We start from the raw sequence: 11,263 nt of genomic DNA, 5'->3' as shown, positions 1-11,263 counted from the left end.
ATGTATATTATACTATTTGCCTTTAATTGGAAAATACTGATTTAATTTTTTAATTACATTAATATATTTACATGGAAAGGGGTAAGGTGGTTTCATGCCACAGCCTGCATGTGGAGGTCAGAGCACAACCTGAATCAGTTATGTCATTCCACTGTGAGGGTCTCAGACATCAAACCTATTCCATCAGGCTTGGCAGCAAGTGGTTTTATGCACAGAGCTATCTCATTAACTTTATAGTACTTTGTAATGTCAAAAATATTTCTGACTGCATTTCATTTCTAATTTTTATTTATTTACTAACTTTACATATATGTGTCAATGTGGTGTGTGTGTGTGTGTGTGTGTGTGTGTGTGTGTGTGTGTGTGTGTGCACACACATATGAGTATGTTGGGTGGCCTGCTCTGTGATTGTCCTCCTTATTTCTTTGAGAAAAGGATTTGTCCCTGACTGTACCTGGAGCACCCAGCGTATCCCAGCAATTTTCCTGTCTACTCCTTTCACAGATCTAGAGTTACAGATTCACATGTCTAGAGGCAGCTTCTCGGTCCTGAGACACACGCTCTGGTGCTAATGCTTGCCCAACAAGCGCTCATACACACTGGGCTAGCTCTCCAGTTCAAGCATTATTTTTCAGGGTAGATTTTTCTTCAAGTACCACTTATGATTTCTCCAAGTATCCAAATAATCTTTTGTAGGCTACTCTGTTCTTTGCTAAATTGTAATACTTGCTTCAAGAGCTATGTCTTTACCTCAGTGATGGTCTAGAGTCTAAAAGTTTTCCAGGCAGAGCATAATTATTTCCCTTTTATTTTCCTCCACACAGTGGTTTCTTGTCTCTTCTTTATTTCCCTGAAATCATTTTTTCATTTTAATATAATTTCCTCTAGTATACTCATTAGAACAGGATCTTATATTTTATTTGAGCCAAAAATGAAAAGTTAAGACCTAAATGATAATCTTAATCTTTGAGTCTAATTTCAAGTTTTTAAAATTGAATATAGAATCCTCTCTCAGACAATACATCCTGAGCACAGTTTCCCCTCCCTCCATTCCTCTCAGCTGCCCTCACCTTCCCAGTCACCTAGATCAACTCATCCTGTATTTCCTCTTCATAAAAGAGAAGGCCTCCAAGAGACAACAGCTAAACAGGACAAAACGGAATAAAGTAAGACAAGGCAAAAACCCTCATCTAAAGGCTGGACAAGGCAACCCAACAGAAGGAAGAGTTCCAAGAGCAGGCAAAATAGTCAGAGACACACCCGTTCCCACTGTTAGGAGTCCCACAAAACATGAAGCTCACAGCCATAACGTGTACACGGAGGACCGGGTGTAGACCCTTGCAGGCCCTGTGCTTGCCACATCAGTCTCTGTGAGCCCATATGAGCCCCTTAGTTGATGCAAGTTGGCCATGTTCTCATGGTGTCCTCCATCCCCTCTGACTCCTATTTTCAGTTTTTATCAATGAAAACATGAAGTTAACTGTGCCTCCCAGTGCTATGTAGATTAGGAAAGTACAGGAGGGAGCCATTTCTTACATGGGCGAGCTTCCTTGTGAAGCCAGTTTTAAAATTTTTTTTTCTTTTGCTTCTTTGCTCCTGCCTTTTGTTACTTCAACTCCTTCAAACAGGGTTCAGTGTTACCAATACAGCCTTGGTTGGTTCTTTCTATAATGAAAGTGTTAAGAAAATCAAATAACTTAACATATACTTGTTTTATTAAGTGACACATTTTAATTTAAAAAATATACATAGTAGCGTAGTCCCTCCTACTGTATAGAATTTTACCTTTAAAAATGTTAGTTTTCCAACACAGCTGAAGAGTAAAATTTGTTAGCAAAGTTTAAAATGTTACCTGATGTGTCCAGTATTTAGCAGGATTTTATAGATATTTTGAAAGCTTTGTTTGAGACTTTTTCACCATGTTTCATTGCCTGTAGGATAGTGTGCAGGTTGTATTCACACTTAAGTCTGGAGCTATGATATGCTACGTAATCCATAATATCCACATTGTCTAATCTTGTTAATGTTAGATTTCTAATCGTGGTCTTATCTTCTCTGTGTTTTAGCACTTCTTCATTTTGGTTAAAATTTATGTAATATGTCTTAGCTACTATGTTCTTTAATGAATGAGTTACAAAGATTATCTTATATAGTATTTTCCACATTACACACAACAATTAATTTTATATCCTTTTTTAACCTACTATTTTTCTTGACATTATCATAGATACTACAACTAATTTTTTCAGACTTGCAGAATAATTTTTGATCCATTAATTATAATTATTTTCATTATTTGTTTAACTTTTGTTTTAAATATGTTTATCCAATAATTGGAATTTTGTACTTTATGAGATAATTAAGCCCTTTCAAAATTTAGTACTATGTATATATAGTTGATTTTATTTTTACAGTTTACAGTGTAATTTAAAAAAAAATCTTCTCTTATATACTACATCCCAAACTAATTTTCCTTCCCTCCTTTCTTCCCAGTTTTCTCTTGATACTTCTCCTCTCTCCTAGCTTCCTCTGTTTCCCTTCAGAAGAGGGTAAGCCTCTCAGGGATATCAGCCGACTGACCGTGGCACATCAAGTTGCAATACGACTAGACACCCCTCCTCATATTAAAGCTGGATGAGGCAACTCGGGGAGGAAAAGGCACAAGAGTCAGAGACAGGCCCCGCTCCCACAGTTCAGAGGTCCACAAGAAGACCATGCTACTCAGCCATGAAATATAGGCTGCGGGGCTAGTCAGTCAGATTCAGGCTTCCTGATTGTCATTCTCAGTCTCTGAGCCCGTATGAGCCCAGGTTAGTGGATTCTGGGGTTTTCTTCTGCTGTCATTCACCTCACTGCCTCCTACGATCCTTCTTCCCCCTCTCCCACAGGATTCCAAAGCAGTGGGCCTTTCTCTATTAAAAATTACATTAATATATTTATTTATTATAATTTGTTCACATTACATCCTGATTGTTATTCTCTTGGTCTTATCTTCCCGTTCCTACCCTCCCTCCCTCTTCTGCTCTATTCCCCTCCCTTAGACCTCTGACAGGGGGCCCTCCTCCCCAACTGTGTACCCACAACCTACATCCTCTTCCAATGTGGGTCTCTTTATTTGTTTCCATCAGTTGCTGGTGGACAATTGGGCTAGGCACCAATCTATGAGAATAGCAGAATATCATTAGGAATCATTTCACTGGTATATCTTTTTTTTTTTTCCAGCTGTGTTTGGTTCTGTCCTAGGTCTCTGGGCAATCTAGCCTCTGGGCCCTGCCCCTCCAGGGAGAACCAGGGGTGGGCTCCCTCTTGTGACACGGGTTCCAAGGTGGACCAGTCATTGTTTGGCTGGTCCTACAATTTCTGTCCCTCCTTTTCCCTAGCATGTCTTGTAGGCAGGACAATTTGCAGGTTGAAGGTTTTTTGTCTGGGTCGGTGTCCCAATTTTTCTACTGGAAGTCTTGCCTAGTTACAGGAGATTTCCTGTACAGGCTCAGTGTCCCTATTTGTAGGCGTTTTAGATAGAGTCACACTTATCTATTCCTGGGAATTTCTAATGTGCTAGATTTCCAGTTTCTTCCAGAGATGTCCCCCATTCCAGTTGTCTCTCCCAATATAGTCTCCCTCTGTCCTCCCCAACCTGGTCCTTTCTCTTCCCACAGCCCACCACAAGCCCCCCACCCTGCCCCAGGCCACTGATGATATCTAGTTCACTTCCAGTTTTCAGGGAGATTCATGCATTCCTTGCTTGAGCACTTCTTGTTACTCAGCTTCTCTAGGTCTGTGTTTGTATCATGGTTAGCCTTTACTTTAAAGCTAATATCCACTTATAAGTAAATGCATACTAGGTCTGGGTTATCTCACTCATGATAATTTTTCCAGTTGTTTTTATTTGCTTGCAAATTTCATGTTGTTATTTTTTTTGACAGTTGAATAGTCCTACATTGTGCAAATGTACCATATTTTCCTCCTCCATTCTTTGGTTGAGGGGTATTTAGGTTGTTTCCAGTTTCTGGCTATAGTGAATAAAGTTGCAGTGAGCATAGATGAGCAACTGTCCTTTTGATATGGTGGAGCTTCCTTTGGGTACTAGCCCAGGAGTGGTATAGCTGAGTTTTGAGGTGGATTGATTCTCATTTTTCTGAGACACTGCCATATTGATTCCCAAACTGGCTGTACAAGTTTACACACTCACCAGGCATGGAAGCCTGTTCTACTTGTTCTACGTCCTCGCCAGCACAGTGTTCTATGTTGTTTATTTCAATTTATCATTACTTCTTCTCTTTCTTTTTTTGTCAGTTTGATTTGATAGTAATTATAATTAATTTCAGAGATTTTTCTGAGTTTAATTTCTCTAAAATTTTTCTTATTTGACCTGGTGTCCAAATTCATATGTGCATTTTCTACTGTTTCATTTGAAAACTAAACACCAAATTTTTCTGAAGGGTAACTAACTAAATTGTGTTTTAAAATGTTTTGTAACAGATACCATCAGGAAAGTTAGTGGCAATCTATAGAATAGGTGAAAATATATACGAATAATGAATTGGATTAGGAACTTGTATTTAGAATATAAAGAATACTTATATCTCACTGCTTTAAAAAACTCACTTAAAAGTGGGCAAATATTTAAAATAGCCATTTCTCTAGAGTGATAAACCCAGTAAGCACATGAAAAGGTATGTAATGACACAAAACAAAGTAAATGCAAACAGAACTGCAAGGATGTGACAGTATGTGTTAAGTAGTTTATAATTTCAAAGAAAAAATAATAGCAAGTATGGGTGAATATATGACATACAGTCTCTGATTCCTCTACATTTTATGGTGGGGTTAGTGGCTGAACCCAGGACAACGTGAATGGTAAGCTTGCACTCTTTACCACTGAGATACACCTCTGTGATATGTACATATGTACAACACATTGTGGATTTTACTAATCCTTCTTTCTCCTAAGATGTCATATGACCTTTAGAATACTGGCTTTCCAGAAGCATGTTTACCTAGCAGAGTCACTATTAGTCAGAAACTGAGCTCCCCCTAACTACTTCTCAGAAATTCATAGAGATTAGCCTTTACACATACAATAAAATCTCTCACTCAAGAAGTAGAAACAAGCTCTTGTTACTGTTAACTCTAGGTTAGATGGAGAACACATTTTAATTCATATTTAATGTGCTAAAATATTTATCACTGTTCATGTATATACACTAACAAGTATAGCAATATTGGGCAATAGCTGCAATGTCAGTGATGAAATTGGAGCAGAGAAGCAAAGTGGGCATGGATCTAGAAGGAGGCAGAACTTTGGGATAGGCATTGCCCGCCAAGCCTTGCTCACGCTGGAAGCAGTTCTGCCAACAACTCTGGTAGCACCCTAGCATCTCCACTGTGAGGAAGCTTATTTCAGAGGCAAGTTTCCATGGATTTTACCCTATTTATTGATTCATACCATTTCCATGCTCGATGGCTGGCCTTCAAAGACTATTTAAACTTCTTTCCTAGTTTATGTTCTTATTTTGATCCTAGCACAAACACTTCAAAGGTTAATTTAAATTGTCATTATTTCACTGAGATTTGCTTCTTAGTGAGTCATTTCTTCAATAAGCATTTGTGAACTACTTCCAGAGTGTTACTATAAACAGCCAACTTGTGTTTCCCTTTAAGACACTCACTTACAAAACTCTTAGGGTAAAATCACACATTTTTTTTTCAACTTCAAAGTGGTATGTAGAAGCATCTTAAAGTTCAAAAAATATTACTAGATTAAAAAATAGAAATTTTTATTGTCCTGTTATTCTGGAACACAATGACTCCTATAAAATAAGCTTTGGTAAAAAAGTGAGATTGTTCTTAGGTCACAATTTTTAATCAAGGACATTTATTACATAGCTCTCATCTTTATTAATTAATTGATTAATTTTATGTCCTTATTACAGCTTCCCCTCCATCCTCTCCTTCCAGTCCCTCCCTCTCACTTCACCTCCCTACCACCCTCCTGTCCTCCCTTTCTCATAAGATGCTCAGGAAAAGGGAAGCTGCCTATGGATATCAACCCACCTTGGCATATCAAGTTGCAGTGGGACTAGGCATGTCTTCTCCTATTGTGGCAAAGGGATACAAAGAGAGACAACAGAGTCAGAGACTGGCCTTGCTCCTACTGTTAGGAGTTCTACATGAAGCCCAAGTTGCACTAATGTTATAAATGGGCCAGGAGCCTAGGTCTGTCCCATGTATGCTCTCTTTGGTGCCTCAGTCTCTGTGGCTTCCCATATGCCTAGAGTAGTTGATTCTGTATGTTTTCGTGTGGCGTTTCTGACCTCTCTGGCTTTTTACATAGTTTGCCCCCTCTTTTCAGTGGGATTCTCCAAGCTCTGCTTTATGTCAGGCTATGTGTCTCCACATCTGTTTCCATCAGTTGCTGGCTGAAGCCTCTCAGATGACAGTTATGTTGGACACCTTTTTGGAAGTATAGAATATCATTAAAAATGTCATGGGTGGGCTCCCTCTCATGTCATGGGTCTAAAGCAGGGCCAGTCCTTTATTGGCCATTCCCTCACTTTCTGCTCCATCTTTATCCCTGCATATCTACTTGGCAGGAAAAATTGTGAGTTTAAGATTTTGTAGCTGGTTGGTGTCCCAGTCCCTCCATTGGCAGTCTTTTCTAGTTACATGAGATGGCCATTTCAGGCTTTATATCTCCTATTGCTAGCAATCATAGCTAAGGTCACCCTCATAGATTCCTGGAAGTTTCCATTGTCATCCCCATCGATTCCAGTTTTCTTTCCCCCCTCTCTCTCTCCCTCCCTCAACTTGATCCCTTTTGGTCCTCCCACACCTGGTTCCCTCCCTCCACCCACCCCTGATGTCTATTTGATTTCCACTTCTCAGTGAGATTCAATAGTCCCCACTTTGGGCCCTCTTTGCTACTTGGTTTCTTTGGGTCTGTGGATTGTAGTATGATTATCCTATACTTCCTGGCTACTATTCTCTTCTAACATACCATGTTTATCTTTTTGGGTCTGAGTTACCTCACATAGTTCTCATTTTTAAGGCAGGGCTGAAAAGTTGGGTGCAAAGTACACCACGTTTCCATTCAAGGTGAGTTCATATTTACTTTAGTTTTTCCAAGTAAAAGAAGTAACATCATAATGGAGAATAATATCTTTTATACTGTGTAGGTTTTAATGTCTTATTTGAACTCCATGTTTACTCTGGCTTTCATAAGTGATATGTATTAGCCATCATATAGGCTTAATTATAGCTTTGGTATTTAATAATTCTCATGCCAAAAGGTAGATTAATTATCTTCAGAATTAAATAATACCAGAAATCAAGCAATCAAACTTAAAGTAAACACATTTGTCTGAAATTAAACCTTACCTTTTTCTAAAGTGAAAGGGGGCCTGTGCTATTAGTCAGGATGAACTCCTGCTGTCACAGATAGAGGAAACATGAATTTGCAGCCTATTTAATGGATGCTATCTTTTTGCAATGTGTGTGAGGTATATATGCTCTTTTAAATGTTCATGTATTTTGTTTACTTATCTAGTCAGCCTGAACAATATTAGATTAAGGTAACAGGGTAAATGTTTTGAAGTCAGGATTTTGGTGAAAATGAACTACAGTTAATTCTGGCATCTGAGTGATTTTTTTTCTTTGACTTATGTAGTCAAATCTGGAGGGGATCAAGAAACAGAATGTTGCTGAGAGAAGTGGTAGACAGCTTTCTATGCCAAACACCCTTTGTAACTGTTATGTTGCAGAAGTGAGGCACATACGATGGCCTTCATGCATTTCATTTATTCCTTTAATGTAAACTCATGGGAAGCAAAGTGTAATATAAGCCAGGTTATAAAGTAATAGAATGCATACTTGCAAATTCTTAGGTTTAATAATGATAATCATGTGCTAGTGATTCAACATAGGCCTTTACCTGTTTGATTTTTGTGTTTTAAATCTGATCATTTCATCCATTTGTGTAATGCATTTTGCTGCATTGCCATCTCTTCCTCTCCTCCCAACTCCCAGTAAGCGTCTTTTCCTTCTCAACAATTTCAACAATTCCTCATTCTACTTTCACTTTTACATAGTCTTTGTGTGTGTGCGCATGTATGTGTGTGTGTGACTAAGGTTGCTTCCTTTCAAGTGCATAAGTGGGGTGATATTTTAAAGGGAGTGGGCAGCCTACTTCTTGAGGAAGAATGAATGACTCTTCTTCCTCCAGCAACCTTTATCTGTTAGTAACTTCTCTGGGGTAAGGCTGGGGCCTTATGACCCCCTTCCCCCTCCATACTGGAACATTGATGGGTTACATCTTGTGCAGTCAACACTGCTGTGAGTTTATGAGTGCAAAAGCCACGTTGCCATGTCATGCTCAGGAGACAACATTTCACAGCGGTGCTCTCCATCTTCTCCTCTCTTCCGTTTACTGCTGTATTATCTGAGCCATAATGGGGTGGTATATACATATGTGACATACATGTGCTGACTAGGGAGAACACTCAATGGTTATTTTTCTCTTTGTATTACGTTTTCTCTCAGTTTGCCTTATGAAGGTCAAACTAGGGGCTTTTGTGGATGCCAATTGCTACCACTGTACTAGAGACACCTCAGTTTTATTCTCTCTATCCATCTTTTCCTAGGGAATTATGTGAAATTTTAGGTTCTACTATGAAGACACATATTTTTTACAAACGTTTTCATGGCTTAAAGCCAATTTAAATTTTTTTCAATAAAAACTTCTCTTCACCTTTTCCTTTGTATTGTAGGTAGGAAATGTTTCCACAACCTTCTGAATTGATATATTGTCCCTTGGTCACTATATTATTAATGTGGCATAAGTGATGTTTTGTCATCTAGAATTGGGAGAATAGCAAAATAGAAGGATCCAGAGGGTCCTAGAAACCTACAAGAAGAACATTATGATAGGCAGATTTGGACCCAGGGGTCCCGCTCAAACTAATGGCACCAGCCGAGGACAATACAAGCCGTAAACTTCAAACCCCTACCCAGATCTAGCCAATGGGCAGAACATTCTCCACAGCTGAGTGGAGAGTGGGGTATGACTTTCACAAATACTCTGGTGACTCATATTTGGTCATGTCCCCTGGAGGGAGAGATCTGGTGGCACTCAGAGAAAGGATAGCAGGCTACCAAGAAGAGACTTGATACCCTATGAGCATATACAGAGGGAGGAAGTCCCCCTCAGTCACAGTCATAGGGGAGGGGAGTAAGGGGAAAATGGGAGGGAGGGAAGAATAGGAGGATACAAGGGATGGGATAACCATTGAGATGTAACAAGAAAAAATTTAAAAAATAATAATAAAATTAAAAATAATACAAAAAAGTGTTGTTTTGTTCTTTAGCAAGAAACTGACAAGTCTCAGTTCCTTTTCTTTGATTTTCCACCATAATGGCTAAATCCTTACAGTTTAGCAGTTAGTGAGGGAAAGCTCTGAAGTTAAGAAACCACAGCGGAGGCAATGCTGGCCTTGGAAGATGACTGCCAGAAAATATGTTCAAGGTTGCTCCATAAATAGTCAACCTGTTTCCTGTATAATCTTTAATAGGAGCTTAAAATGGATCTTTAGAAGGCTGTGTGGGTTGAACAACAGGAAATTTTAACCCAGTCATTAATAGCTAATGAACTGAACTGTAGACAACTATCCACAATCAGTCACAAGAATGAGGGGAGACAAAAGCCAGATCAAGGCAAGGGGGGAGGTGGCCGTTCCTGCAGCTGCTTTGTGCTTCTGCCTGATGTATCTAATACTAGAAATAATTTGCTGCCTCCCTGGGTTTTGGGTTTGTTTGCACATGTCATAGCTTATCTTTATATCCTTGTATGTATTAATGTAGGTACATTTGTTTTCAGCAAATGCAGTTAATCATTATAACTTTTTTTCTGTGTTTTACATTATTTTCTCTGGTCATAGAACACTCAAATTTTTGTTTTCCATTGAAGCAAAGCTGACATGTGTTTACATACACCCTGAAAAGAAGCACATGTATGAAAATATAGAATTGTCTCAAAAATCATTAGGGGCTAATGATGTAATTTATTTTGGAGAATGCTTGCCTGAGAGGCATGAGACCCTTGGTTAGATCACTGTGTTAGGCCTGAACACAATGGATGTGGTGCACGTGCCTGCACTGCTTGCACTGTGGACAGGTTGGAATACGCAGGAATTGCAGAAGTTCCTGCTCATCCTTATCTACATAGTAAATCCGAGGCCAACCTGAGCTCCAGGAGACTGTCTTTGAAATAGAAAGAAACCAAATAATTAAATACAAACTAAAAAGATTCCATACAAATGGAAAGGAGGCCTCTCTAAATTGAAACAGTACACAAAATATTCTTAATATTATCGGCTATTAGAGAATGGCTTATTAAAACTACGCCGAGACAGTCCTGGGAGAATACGAGAAATATGATTAGCTGAATGTAAGAGAGGCTGTGGAAGGAGTAAAACATGCACTTCTGGCTGGTATGTAACCACACAATCACTTCCCAAGCACCTACTTATCCTCTGCAAAGCACTATACACACAGTAAGAACTAACCATTCCATCCTTGAATATTTAATCCAGCAGAAATAAAAAAAAAATAACATTCTGTTTACACAAGCACATGCATAGCTATGTCCATAAGAACTATTGTCTCAAACAGAAAACAATTGAAATGTCTATCAATAAGTGAACAGACAGACAAAGCTTACTGTACTTAGATTATTTGTAGTTTAATTAAGTGGTTAAAATATACACATTAAAAGATAATTATGTAAGCGAGCACATGATAGCACTGAAGAATGCAGTGGACGTCAGGGTCAGTGTTCAAGTTCACTGGAGGAAATGACACGTGAGATACGTTGGGAACGGATAGCTAAAACTCGGAGCTTTGGTTACTGCCTCTGAATAATTAAACACAGAAGCTCAAGCACAAAAGAGTCTACATGAAAGAAGTTTACAAAATGTGACAGACTCCAGTTGTGATTATGGATTAATATCCCATCAAATTAGCAGAGGTCATCTCACATCTTTTTTTCTTTGCTCTGCACACGTGGTTCTTATTTTCAGATTCACCTCAGGGCATGATATAATTGCTGGAACTGCAGACATTGCACCTCAGTATGAAAGCCACTGTGACACAACCTGAGTGGGAGGGGCTATACCATTTCATGCCCTGTTCTACAGCTAGCCTACACAGTGACGCCTCCCAGAGAATGGAGAAGAAAATGCAGCAGATCAGGTGAGACTCGTTTCAT

The sequence above is a fragment of the Acomys minous genome, assembly GCF_964271855.1.
Source record: "Acomys minous genome assembly, chromosome: 6".
NCBI lineage: Eukaryota > Metazoa > Chordata > Mammalia > Rodentia > Muridae > Acomys > Acomys minous.
The sequence above is the reverse complement of the archived record's forward strand: the minus strand, read 5'-3'. Positions refer to the sequence as shown.